The sequence below is a fragment of the Dioscorea cayenensis genome, chromosome 10 (assembly GCF_009730915.1).
Source record: "Dioscorea cayenensis subsp. rotundata cultivar TDr96_F1 chromosome 10, TDr96_F1_v2_PseudoChromosome.rev07_lg8_w22 25.fasta, whole genome shotgun sequence".
Taxonomy (NCBI): Eukaryota; Viridiplantae; Streptophyta; class Magnoliopsida; order Dioscoreales; family Dioscoreaceae; genus Dioscorea; species Dioscorea cayenensis.
The window spans coordinates 12,236,985-12,249,728 of NC_052480.1; the positions used below are offsets into that span (position 1 = coordinate 12,236,985).

Here is a 12,744-nt window from a genome sequence, read left to right on the forward strand (position 1 = left end):
GTAATGAGGAAGAAAAATAGTTGAAGTCCCATTCTGTTTTTCCTCTTTTATGCTTGAATGCTTGTTCATCCTCTATATATTATTATCCACTTCAGAATAGTAAATTGTGGGAGTTCCACCCATTTATTTAAATTTTATTTTCAGTGGTATCAGAACCAGGATGAATTCTGTCCAGCAACATGTTCCTAAGTTATCAAAGGATAACTATAATTCATGGTGTATCCAAATGAGAGCCTTGTTTTGATCTCAAGATCTTTGGGAAACCATTAACCATGGTTTTGTAGAACCCATTGGTGAGCAAGAGGTTGCATTTGATGCAGATAAGAAAAAGGCTATTAGGGATCAGAGGAAGAAGGATAAAAAGGCTTTGTTTATACTTTATCAAGGGTTGGACAAAGCTACCTTCGGAAAGGTTGCTGAAGCAACGACGAGAAAAAAAACATGGGATAATCTTGTTTTCATCTTCAAAGGAGATGATCGAGTGAAGTGGGTACATCTTCAAGCACTGTGAGGTGAGTTTGAAGCTCTCCACATGAAGGATGGCAAATCGGTGTCTGATTAGTTTTCACAATTGCTAATAATCATGAATGGCTTGAAGAGAAATAGTGAGAAGATAGATGACATCAATGTCATCGAGAAGGTACTCCGATCCCCTAAATTTGAACATGTAGTTGTAGCGATTGAAGAGTCTAAGGACTTGGAGATACTTACAATTGATGAATCATTGGGTTCACTATAAGTACATGAGCAAATGATGCAGAAGAAATCTAATCCAGGTGTATTGGAACAAGCATTAGAATCAAAACTGACTCTAAATGATCAAAGAAAATCTACTTCCAATCGTGCAAGAGGTAGAGGCTGGGGGTGTGGTACTCCTCAACTATCAAGCCAAAGTGACACATCACTTGCGTGTGTATACCGCAAGTGCACGGGTTATCGAAGTAATAAAGTCCCAAATGGGTGGGTAGTCGAATCCACAAGGAATAGATGTTTAGAAACAAGTAGTGTTGATATTTAGCTATAATGACAATTGATTGGTGATTGTGATTAAAACGATTAATTGAAATAAAATAAAGTGAGAGAAAAGAGAGCAAACAAGAATAAATAGAGAAAGTAACTAATGGTAAAATGGGGTACTTGGACATGCTCACCCTAGGACTACTGTTTCAAGTGAAAGACTAATATTATACCTCCTAATTGAAGTTTAATGAGCCATGGAAATCCAAAGACACATGGTCTAAAACCTAAGGTCAACTGTGACTAGCCCTCTACACTATGCCCCGGTGGAAAGGAATACTCTTAAAACCTCACACTGTGTGGGACTACTTGAGGCTCTAGGGATTCCAACTGATGAACCTATTCCCTAATGTAGATTAAACCCTTTGGTCTAGGCAAAGGATCCCTAATCACAACTAAACCACAGTACTAAGAATTTCTCAACACTTCACTTTGTCACTCGCGCAACTAAGCCGAGTGGAAAAAATCTAATAGGACTTCACTCTATCATAATTGCAAAGAATTCTTAGAATATGGATATATGATAAATCACGTACGTCGGAGGGGAAAGGGGATGGGATGTTCCACTACCTCTCGACTCACCCTCTCAACCCTCTTCAATCTTGCTAAGTCTAACCTAATGAAGTGTCACTCATTCAAGAGATTACCTAGATGGATTCTCAACCATAGTGTCACTCTAAATAAAAATCACAATATAAAGCACACAAGATTGAAACTCAATTAAAACATCAATTAAAGAAACATAATAGAAGTCAATGAAACAAAATCATCCTTGGGTTTACAAGTGCAAGTACCCACTAAGGGTTTAGCTCTCCATGGAGCAATAGAAAATCAATGATGAAATCAAAAGTGAATGTAAAAACTCCATAAAGATACCCCCCTTGCTTTTCATTGTGATGGTCTTGAGGAGCCGCTTCTTCTTCTCCAAAAATTCCTCCGTCGAGCCTAGGGCACACCTCGCCGAATCAAAGCCATCGAAAGCTCCCTCAATAACTCTCCTCTGAAATAAATCAATGTCGAATGCCATAGAAACACTCCAAAATCCCAGCAAAAACCTCTCCAAGCCCTAGTTACGCCCTCTCAAAAAGATAGGTAAAAGATTCCCAAAACAAAATCATGAAGCGGTATTTAAAGGGCTGAAAACGGGATTTCACATGCCCCTGTAGAATTTCCACACAGGCGTGTGAATTTCCAGGCTCTTCATTTTCTACGCATGGTTGGGCACACATCACTTTCTATGATACAGTAATTTGCTACAATACTCCCAAAATCACTTTCTTCATCGAGGCCGCATGGTTGGGCACACATCCATGAAGTAAATCATGTCGTATCTTCACTTTTAAACACATTAACGAAGCTCTTGACAATATTACACAAGTTGGAACATATGAGTGTGATTGACTTTTGTTAAGTGCTTGTGCGATATTAATGTGAAGCATTCATTCCTTATGTTGAGCATTACTTTTCTCAGTTTTTTACATTAATATGTGTGTTTTTATGTTACTTTTATGCAGGTATGGTTGTGAGGCCGAGTATGAAGGAAATGGGCCAATGTGGACCATAATGCACATATTTTGGAGGAGAACTTGCTAAGGTTCAAACGCGAAGACATAGGGCAGGTGTGAGATGCTAGAGTGTGTGACAACCTCCTCGCATTCGAGTGAGTACATCCATTTGGAGGGGCACAAAGGCAGGCACACTCGAGCATTCCGTCTTATGCATACAAGAACAAGAACCCCACTCCAAAATCCCAGCAAAAACCTCTCGAAGCCCTAGTTACGCCCTCTCCAAAAGATAGGTCAAAGATTCCCAAAACAAACTCATGAAGCGGTATTTAAAGGGCTGAAAACGGGATTTCACACGCCCCTGTAGAATTTCCACACAGGCGTGTGAATTTCCAGGCTCTTCATTTTCTACGCATGGTTGGGCACACATCCATGAAGTAAATCATGTCGTATCTTCACTTTTAAACACATTAACGAAGCTCTTGACAATATTATACAAGTTGGAACATATGAGTGTGATTGCCTTTTGATAAGTGCTTGTGCGATATGAATGCGAAGCGTTCATTTCTTATGTTGAGCATTACTTTTCTCAGTTTTTTACATTAATATGTGTGTTTTTATGTTACTTTTATGCAGGTAGGGTTGTGAGGCCGAGTATGAAGGAAATGGGCCAATGTGGATCATAATGCACCTATTTTGGAGGAGAACTTGCTAAGGTTCAAACGCGAAGACATAGGGCAGGTGTGAGATGCTAGAGTGTGTGCCAACCTCCTAGCATTCGAGTGAGTACATCCATTTGGAGGGGCACAAAGGTAGGCACACTCGAGCATCCCGTCGAGTTACCCGATTCCAGCCCTATTTAAAGCCGATTCAGCCCTGATTTTGGTATTTTTTTCTCCATCTTTTCCCCAACTTGCGAGAGGGCTTCGGCTAGGGTTTTAAGGGGTATTGGCCAAGGTTTTGGAGAGGTTCTACGGCTCCGACATCGTGATTCCATCAGGAAGAATGTTGGTAGGTGAGCTTCGATCGAGGCGTATCCTATACCGGACGAAGGAATCCTTGGACGACGAGTAGAGGACTTGCCACAAGACCATCGACACGACCATCGAGGGGGTTTCTTTATGGATTTATTGCTTTTACATTCGATTTCTTTGATTGTAATTAACTCCATGGAGAGCTAAACCCCTAGTGGGTACTTGGGTGATTGTGAACCCTAGGATGTATTTGTTTCATTGAACTTATTTATTATGCTTTCAATAAATTGATGTTTATTGTGAGTTCCAACATTGAATGCTTGATTGTATGAACATTTCCCCTAGAGTGACACTAGGGTTGAGAGTTCTTGTTGGTAACCTTGTGAGTGAGTGACACACCACGAGGGTTAGACAAAGCTAGGTTGGATAGGGTTGAGAGGGTGAGTCGAGAAATACAGGAGCGTCCCCTTTCCCCTCCGACGTGATAGATTCTACCTCCGTTCCTCGAGTTCTTTGCGGCCATAATAGAGTGAATGGTCTAAGGGATGAACCTCCGCTGGGGCCTAGTTGCGCGTGCAATGGAGTGAAGCATTGAGGTGATCTTAGTATCTAGGGGCTTAATTGTGGCTAGGGACCTTCCGCTGGACCAAAGGGGTTAGGGTCTAAATCTAGGGAAGAGATTTATCACTTGGAATCCCTAGAGATCTTTGCAACTCTATGCGAGTGCGAGGTGTTGAGATTGTTCGATTTCTCCTCCGGGACATGTATAGAGTTAGGCATAGTTGAACTTAGATTTGGCACTATGTATGTAAGGATTTCCACGACTCACCATTGCATTGATTAGAAAGCATAATAGATAGTTCTTGCACTAGAAGCGATTATCCTAGGTGAAACATCATCCGAGTACCCCATCTTTATCGATTGCCTTACCTCCTCCTTACTTTTGCTCTCTTACTCATTGCTTTTAATTTTGAATCATTACCACACTTATCATTGTTCATACTCCACATAGCTAAGAATCGAATTAAGTGTCTTTACTCCGTACTCCCTGTGGATTCAACCCCGCTCATCCGGGATTATTACTTCGACAAACCCGTACACTTGCGGGATATAAGCAAGGCGATCTTGTCAAGTTTTTGGCACCGTTGCCGGGGAGTTAGGCGTTTGGAGATACTTTGCACTTTGTTTTCTTAGCTATTTCACTACACATTCTATTTCATATCTTCTTATTCTATCATCGTTCTGATTTTCTTTTTCTTTACTTTTGGTGCAGCTCCAGGTTATGACCAGAGGGAATCCATCAATATTGATTGAAGGAGACCCTGAGCTTGAACGTACACTTCGAAGGAAAGGGAAAGAACCTATACAAGAACAGCCTAATCCAGCTGATTTGGAAGTAGAAGGATCTGACAACATGGCAGAACAAAATGAGCAACAACGAATACTATCCGATTATGCCAGACCTTCAGTGTTGGGGACACAATCGAGTATTGTGCGTCCCCCAATTACAGCTCAGAATTTTGAGCTAAAGCCGGCATTCATCCATATGCTGCAGCAGTTAGCACAATTCAACGGTTTGGCCGATGAGGATCCAAACAGTCACATAGAGAGCTTCCTCGAGATGTTTGACATACTGAAGATAAATGGTGTGATGGATGATGCCATCGAATTGAGAGCCTTCCCATTTTCCTTAAAGGGGAAAGCAAAGCAGTGGCTACACTCATTACCAAGGGCATCAATCACTACATGGGAGGAGATGGTAGAAGCTTTTCTAGCCCGTTATTTCTCTCCCGGAAAATCAGCAAAGCTTAGGAATGAGATTTCATCCTTTATGAAGTTGGAATTGGAGTCTCTATTCAAGACATGGGAAAGGTTCAAGGAACTCCTGCGCAAGTGTCCGCAATACGGATTCCCGGAGTAGATGATTGTTCAAACCTTCTACAATGGTTTGAACCCGAGTACAAGGCAACTCTTGGATGCGGCGGCAGGAGGTACCTTAGGTAGCAAGACCCCCGACGAGGCTCGTCAATTGATTGAGGAAATGGGGTTAAATAGCTACCAGTGGAACGCTAGGGAAAAGAAAAAGGTGGCCGGTCTCCATGAAATTGATGTGGTAACTTCATTGGCGGCCCAAGTGGAAAGTTTGAGTAAGAAGCTAGATCTTATAGCTTCGAATAGAGTTGCGGCCGTGACCAATTGCACCGGTTGTGGTGGAGGACATGCTCCTTCCAATTGCCCAATCGTCATTGGTGTTGTTTCTTCAGTTGAGAATGTCGACTTTGTAGGTAATGGAATGAGACCTCAAGGGAATCCATACAGCAACACCTACAATTCAGGTTGGAAGAATCATCCCAACTTTTCATGGAGTAATCAAGGACCACAGAAGACCATGGGGCCATCGGGGTTCCAACAACAACAACAAGCCCCTCAAGTGGAAAACAGAATTTCAGGCTTGGAAACCCGAATGACGGATTTGGAGAAGCACTTGGCTAGATTTGTTCAATCGGCAAATACAAGGTTTGAATCAGTCGAGGCTACACTTCACAATCACACCGCCTCCTTGCACAATCTTGAAAATCAAGTGGGGCAAATTGCGAAATCTCTTTCCGAAAGGCCACATGGAAGTTTACCAAGTAACACGGAAACCAACCCGAGAGAACATGTGAAGGCGATCGCTTTGAGAAGCCGTCGTGAGGTTGAAGGGAGGCTTCCGAGTGAGAAGCCGAAAGAACACGCACCCGAGGTCGTAGAGGTTGAGATGGGAGCAAACAAAGAGAAAGAGGTGGCACCCCCATCTTTCAAGCCAAGAATCCCTTATCCCTCTAGATTGAAGAATGACCAAGGGGATGAACAGTATAAGAAGTTCCTGAGTTTGTTCAAGCAACTCCACATCAACATTCTTTTTGTTGAGGCTTTGGCTCAAATGCCTAAGTATGCGAAGTTCCTGAAAGACCTATTGACCAACAAGAGGAAATTGGAGGAGAGTGCTTCAGTGGTGCTTGATGCTTCATGCTCGGTGGTGTTGCAAAAGAACATGCCGAACAAGAAGAAAGACCTGGGAAGCTTCATTATTCCGTGTAACATCGGCAACTTAGGTGAGGAAATGACATTGGCAGATTCAGGGGCAAGTATCAGCGTCATGCCATACACTTTCTTCCAAAAGCTAGGCTTTGGTGAGCCTAGGCCTACTCGGATGACTTTACAATTGTCGGACCGAATGGTACGACATCCGAGAGACATCATTGAAGACGTGCTTGTCAAGGTGGAGAAGTATATTTTTCCGGTTGACTTTGTAGTACTAGATGTCGATGAGGATGCAGATGTACCCTTGATACTTGGGAGACCGTTCTTGCGGACTTCCTAAGCATTGATTGACATGGACGGTGGAGAGCTCACATTGAGAGTCGGAGACGAAAAGCTCACTTACCGCCTTGCTGAAGCCATGCGGCATTCTATCGATTTTGATGACACTTTGTATTTTCTAGACACTACTAATGAGATTGTTGATGAATATATACAGGAAATGTTCAACCCGGATCCGTATGAAGGTTTGTTCGACCAAGAGGAGAGCAATGAAGAAGTAATGATGCTTGGTTCGAATGGAGAGGAAACATCTACCCCCGGGGATCTTGAAGAATGTGCTCCAGAAAATGAAGATGGCTAGGAGATGGCACTGAAAACGCCCCAAGACTATTGGAGACATACATGAACCAAGGAATTTGGACGAACGATTGCTAAATGGTCTGAAGCCCGATAGTACACCCTATACTCTCAAGAGACTTTGCTCATCATGCTTTTAAGTTATGGGTAAGAGGGCAACCTTCATTCATGAACCCCCGTGCGGTAAGAAAGATACGTCAAGCTTAGTGACGTTAAACAAGCGCTTCTTGGGAGGAAACCCAAGTGTTTACTGTTTTCGTACCTTTTAGTTTAGTTTGTTTGCATGAATAAATTGTTAAGTGTTGGTGTTGAAATTTTTGAGTACTTGTGTTGCGATTTTATTGTGGGTTTTTAAAAGAATTCATTGTGTGTTTTGTTGCGAATTGGCCAAGTTTGGTCATTTGAGTTCTATTTTGTGTTTTTTTATCGGTAAATTTTTGCATAATAGGGCGGGGCTACGAGTGTGTAGACATGTTCAGACTAGTTCTGCAGAGCCTGCAGGTTTTTTTAAGTCATCCAGAGAAAACACACGGGCGTGTGGAATTTCAGCACGCCCGTGGATGTGTACTATGAACTCTTCCAGAGAGGGGACAGCAGGGCGCGGTGCCCCTATGGATGACCATGCGGTAGCGCGACGCGTGGGTAATTTCCACCCAGGGCGTGTACCTTCCCGCGAGTTGGGCGGTTTTTCACGAGAACACACAGGGGCGTGGACTCGCCCCTGTGGGTGACCTTGTGAACCACACACGGGTGTGGGGTAATTTCCGCACGCCCGTGCGAAGCTCTGCAGGTTGTTCCCTCCATCCCGAGAAAACACAGGAGCATGCGGCTGCCCCTATGAGTTGGGCATGTGAATGTTCACGCCCGTGGGGAATTTCCGCACGGGCGTGCGTAATACTTGGTATCTTTCTCGGATGTCCAGGGAAGCCACAGGGGCGTGCGTCTGCCCCTGTGAGTCTAGCGCACGGGCGTGGATAATTTCCGCACGCCCGTGGGAGATCGTTCTAAGTCAGTGAGAGTTTTTCCCGAGAGCGCACATGGGCGTGTATACACCCCTGTGGAGCTTTTGAAGTGAGGCACACGGGCGTGGGGAATTTCCACACGCCCGTGTGGACGCACAGAACGTCAAAAGTCACGAGTTCTGTTTAAAAAGAGGATGATTTGTCTCCTTCTTCACGACTCCTTTTCACTTGAAAACACTCTCACAACATTCTCCGAGTCCATTGCGCCAGTTTGGTGGGATTTTAGCAAGTTTTCCGGCCGGCTCTCTATTTTCTCACTTCTCCTCGTCGGTAAATTCATTTTCTTCATCTTCTTCATCAATTCATGATTTCTATGGATTAATCTGGTTAATAATGCTTCGTTTCTTCAATTGGAACAATGATTTACATTTTAGAACGAAGTTAGAGATATTATTGAGTTGTATTTTTTTGGATTGTTGATACATGGCGTGCGGTTCTCACGCCCGTGAATCCACACGGGGCAGTCGGAAATTCCACAGCGACCGTGTGGATTTGCGATTATTGTTTTATCAACTTGTTTGACTAATTTTTTTGTTTAAATTTGGCGGATCATGGCACCTAGGACAAAGAAGCAAGGCGATAAGAGGCCACGTGAGTCATCCTCTGAGCCCGAGGGCATGCGATTTGCGATTACCGAACATCAGGCCCGTTATGAGCGCTTATCAAGACTCCGCTTCGGATAGACTCGATTCCTGGACACGACTATATTACGAGATCTTGACGAGAGAGATGAGTTCACGATGAGGTTGAGGACCTTGTTTCGAGATGGTTGTTGGCGGCGTTGTTGACGATTAGAGAACCCGGCTATTAGAGAGTTTTGCTTTGGAGGTGCTCTCCTCGTTTGAGTTTGATAGAGCATGTCGCGAGCTTCAGCGATTTGGGCACCATTCGGTTCGAGTGTTTGGGCGCCACCATAGTTTGAGCATTACGCGAGTTTTCCATACTACTTGGCTTATACGAGGAGGCATTCACAAATTCGAGAGGGTATGCACGGTTACCCTCCGATTATCCCCGGAACCTTGACCCCTGAGAGAGCTTACGAGTGCTATGTGGTCGAGGTCGATGTATGAGCTAGGGGTCTCCAAGGCCACGTGCCTTTCCCGACCTGCCTACAGATATTTGCACTCAATCATGAGTAGGTCGGTGAATGACCGTGGTGATAGTACTGGTGTCTTGAGCCGCCAGGAGCTACTGTACTTGTACTCTATGGTAGGCGCGTGCTCGATCCACTTAGGGGCACATCTTGGCTGATTACATCAGACACCAGGGACAGTACACTAGACTAGGAGCGATCTTCTCGGGTCGTTACATTATGAGATTAGTGCTGGGAATGGGTCTCTTGGATTTGATTCGCAGGGCCGAGAAGATGAGTGTACCCGCTCCCCAGGGTCTAGAGACGATGCGGTTGATGGGCATGGTCCGCAGGGTTCAGACAGGGGTTTTTGCGTTAGTTCTACCGAGCCCCGGAGATAGGCGGGGATGAGGGTGATGGCCGGAGCATCTCAGCCCGCCCCAGGAGCCTCGGCCCGCATCAATGGAGACCGAGGCACCTCCAGTGACGAGGGAACCACCCCGATGCGTATGTTTTTCACCTTCTCGAGCCAATGATCGCTTTGAGAGGCTCGAGAATGCTATAGGAGTGGTCCGAGCCAAGGTTGCCAAGATTAGGGCTACACGAGGCCACTCGATGACCACGGAGTTCATGGCGCGTTTCGACATATTACAGCAGATCCTAGAGCGAGATGTTGCCTCCTCATTCGTCCTACAACCGAGGACTATTCAGGCACAGCCAGTACCTCCAGCACCTCCACCCTCGACCCCAGCACCAGAGGACGCACTATATGCTTCCACTTCAGCGTGCGGCCAGGAGCCCGGGAGGCGACTCCGACACTTGACCTTTCTTTTTACTTTCATGCATTTTACTTTATCTTATTTTCTTGTTGTTAGACATGTTCACTCAGAAAGGATTTTTCCTTCTGAGTTTATGTTATTTTGCATTATCGAGTTGTATTCATTGCTTCATCTTTTATACACTCGAGTTATTTTTGTTTTTCTTGAGCTTCACTGAACCCCCTCGTGTATGCGTGCAGATGGTCTTGTCTTCTTAGAAATTGAGACTTAGTCATGGGCACGGTCAAGGTGCTTCGGCACTTGGCCGTGCGAGCTTCACAACCCGTTGGAACACTACTCCCAATGAATTAGCTTCATCAAACGCAACACTAGGAGTCAGGGGAGTATTGTTTTGATTGCTTCTCCCACATCTATTTTTTTGAATGATATATTTTTGAGTGAGCTTGCATGTGTACATTGAGGACAATGTACAACTTAAGTGTGGGGGAGTTTCATAATGTGCACATCTTTTTCTATTGTTCTTGATTGATATATGCTCACATAGCCAATGGCGGTTTACCTTAGTTGCAATGTTTGTATTCTTAAGTCTTGGAGAATTGTTAACATTGAATGTTTTTTTCATGCTCTAGTTCTTGCTTGAATTTTTTTAGGAATTTTTGCCCGATTTACACTTAGTGCACTACTCACTCTTTGAACTCTATTGGAAAATCATGTTTGATGTTAAAGGGACTAGTTAGGTTTACTTCTTTTTAAAAAAAAAAAATTGAAAAATTGAAAAGAAGGAACAAAATAGTTTTTTTTGTTTATTTGTATTTGTTGGGTGGAAAGAGCTACCACCTATGAAGATATGAAGCTACTCTCACAAGTCGGGATACTAGTTATGCCCTAATGAGAGAAAGAGCTATCTCATAGGGATGAGTGAAAGCTACAACCCCGGGTAGAAAGAGCTACCACCTTGAAAGTGTAGAAAGCCACCTTAGCGGCTGCTTTGGAAAGGGCTACCTTAGAGGATGTGTGAAGCTACTACCATCGTTTTAATTTTTATCACTTTTGTAGATAAATAAGTCCCTTGCACTTAGAACTTTGAGGAGTATAACTTGGGGTGTTTTGAGTGAGTTCACACACTTACACGAAAATTCGGGTTTTGTTATCCTTTTTGATTCAAGTTTTTAGCTAGAGCATTGATTTTCCGTATTTAGTGTTGAAATTATCCTTACTTGTAGAATGCTATCTTTGTATACTTTGGTGAACCTAAAGCCAAGAACTTTCAATATTTTCTTCATTGATGCACAGAATGTTTTAATGTTTGCTTGAGGACAAGCAAAAGCTTAAGTGTAGGGGAGTTTGATAAGTGCTTGTGCAATATGAATGCTGAGCGTTCATTCCTTATGTTGAGCATTACTTTTCTCAGGGTTTTTACATTAATATGTGTTTTTTATGTTACTTTTTATGCAGGGTAGGGTTGTGAGGCCGAGTATGAAGGAAATGGGCCAATGTGGACCATAATGCACCTATTTTGAGGAGAACTGCTAAGGTTCAAACGCGAAGACATAGGACAAGTGTGAGATGCTAGAGTGTGTGCCAACCTCCTCGCATTCGAGTGAGTACATCCATTTGGAGGGGCACAAAAGGCGGTCACACTCGAGCATTCCATCTTATGCATATAAGAACAAGAACCCCACCAACATATATATCATTGAAGAAGCAAGTGATTTCACGACGTGAACGTGTGCCCGTTGCGTTACCCGATGAAAGTATGGAATTGGGAAGTTATTGGTCAGGCATGCAGTCGTGTGGAAATCAGAGAAATCAGAGAGACAGAGAATCCACATGGGTGTGTGGAAATTATCCACGCCCGTGTGGAAATTCCGCTCGGGCGCGTGTACCGTCCACGCCCGTGGAGTTGCCCGATTCCAACCCTATTTAAACCTGATTCAGCCCCGATTTCGGTATTTTTTTTCACCATCTTTTCCCCAACCTGTGAGAGGGCTTGGCTAAGGGTTTTAGAGGGTATTGGCCAAGATTTTTGGAGAGGTTCTACTGGCTCGACATCGTGATTCCCATTAGGAAGAAGGTTGGTAGGGGAGCTTCGATCGGGCGTATCCTATACCGGACGAAGGAATCCTTTGGATGACGAGTAGTGGACTTTCCACAAGACCATCGACATCGACTATCGAGGGGGTTTCTTTATGGATTTCATTGCTTTTTACATTCGATTTCTTTGATTGTCACTTAGCTCCATGGAGAGCTAAACCCCTAGTGGGTACTTGGGTGATTGTGAACCCTAGGATGTATTCGTTTCATTAAACTTCTTTATTATGCTTTCAATAAATTGATGTTTATTGTGAGTTCCAACATTGAATGCTTGATTGTATGAACATTTCCCTAGAGTGACACTAGGGTTGAGAGTTCTTGTTGGTAACCTTGTGAGTGAGTGACACACCACGAGCGTTAGACAAAAGCTAGGTTGGAGAGGGTTGAGAGGGTGAGTCGAGAGTGCAGGGGGCGTCCCACTTTCCCGGATGAGCGGGGTCAAATCCCGACTTCCTGTGGATTTGACCCGCTCATCAGATCACACTGACAAACCCGTGCACTTCTTGCGATATAAGCAAAGGGGACCTTGTCACATGTCACGGGTGTGCTCGATTAAACCCATACCTTAGATCATATGTGTGATATGGCCGGTAAAATAGATCCAATGAGCAATACATGAAA

At 44.0% G+C, this 12,744-nt stretch overlaps 1 non-coding gene across 1 annotated transcript; it reads right to left on the minus strand.

The window, feature by feature from the left end:
• Positions 1 to 5,300: 5,300 nt before the first annotated feature.
• On the minus strand, positions 5,301 to 5,407 carry LOC120271383. Its single transcript, XR_005539994.1, has one exon. It is a non-coding gene; the product is annotated as a small nucleolar RNA R71 (small nucleolar RNA).
• Positions 5,408 to 12,744: the final 7,337 nt, after the last annotated feature.